Here is a 928-nt window from a genome sequence, read left to right on the forward strand (position 1 = left end):
TTTCAGGGTTGGAGCCTCTTGGTGGAAGGGGGACAACACCTCAGCCACTTGCCTGTTTCTTGAAATCTTTTTTTAAAAAATTATGTCAGCTTTGGGAGCCATATTAACACCGGATGATTCCACGCTGCCACATTCGTGTGCCTGGGAAAGCAGGAGGGGGGGGTGTTAGTAGAGGGGATGTAGTTAGATAAAATAGCATTCTTCTTTTTGGTCAAGTTCAGGGTATTCCTTCATCTGGAGAAGGAGTGGTTGGAGTGATGTCTTGAGTTGGGATAGATTGGGATTGGACAAGGTGATGGACTGATTCATGGATGGGATGGTTTGGACTTTTGACATTTAGGAGGGAAAACCTGGAACCATCAAGTTTGGGTTTTCGCAGATGTGCCTGTATACCTACCCTAATAAATGGGAGCTTTGAGAAAATGCCTGTCTTGGAGTTTCATTGGAGTTGGGTTTTCAGGAACGCTGACAAATTAAGTGTGTTCATTTTAAACCACAACTATATATACATAATTTCCATGATTAAGTTAAACATTTGAGGTTTTCTACCATAATTTTTGGTTACTTGTTTATACAGAAATCCATGCGTAACAAAGTTTCCTGAGTAGATTACCTCATATATTATGGAAGTTCTCTTTGTATCTATAGATATTTATTCCACATTGTCCTTGAAGAGATTTCAGATTATATCTGATCGTTTTTTCCTCAAATGATTTATTTTACTGTATGACACCCTGAAGGGGGCAGAGCTGCAGCTGGTGCAGCCGGTGTGTGTTTGTGGTAGCGCCTCCTGGTTTTATTTTATTCTATTAATTTTTAGTACTCCCATTGGATTCTTTTTTATTTAACTAATATTTTTTGTAGGAGAAACTGCGTAGACCATAACCCAGACAAAAGTTTTGTTGCTGCCAGGGACTAAAGAGGCATG

The sequence above is a fragment of the Natrix helvetica genome (genome assembly GCF_964273705.1).
Source record: "Natrix helvetica genome assembly, chromosome: 5".
In the NCBI taxonomy this organism is placed as follows: Eukaryota; Metazoa; Chordata; class Lepidosauria; order Squamata; family Natricidae; genus Natrix; species Natrix helvetica.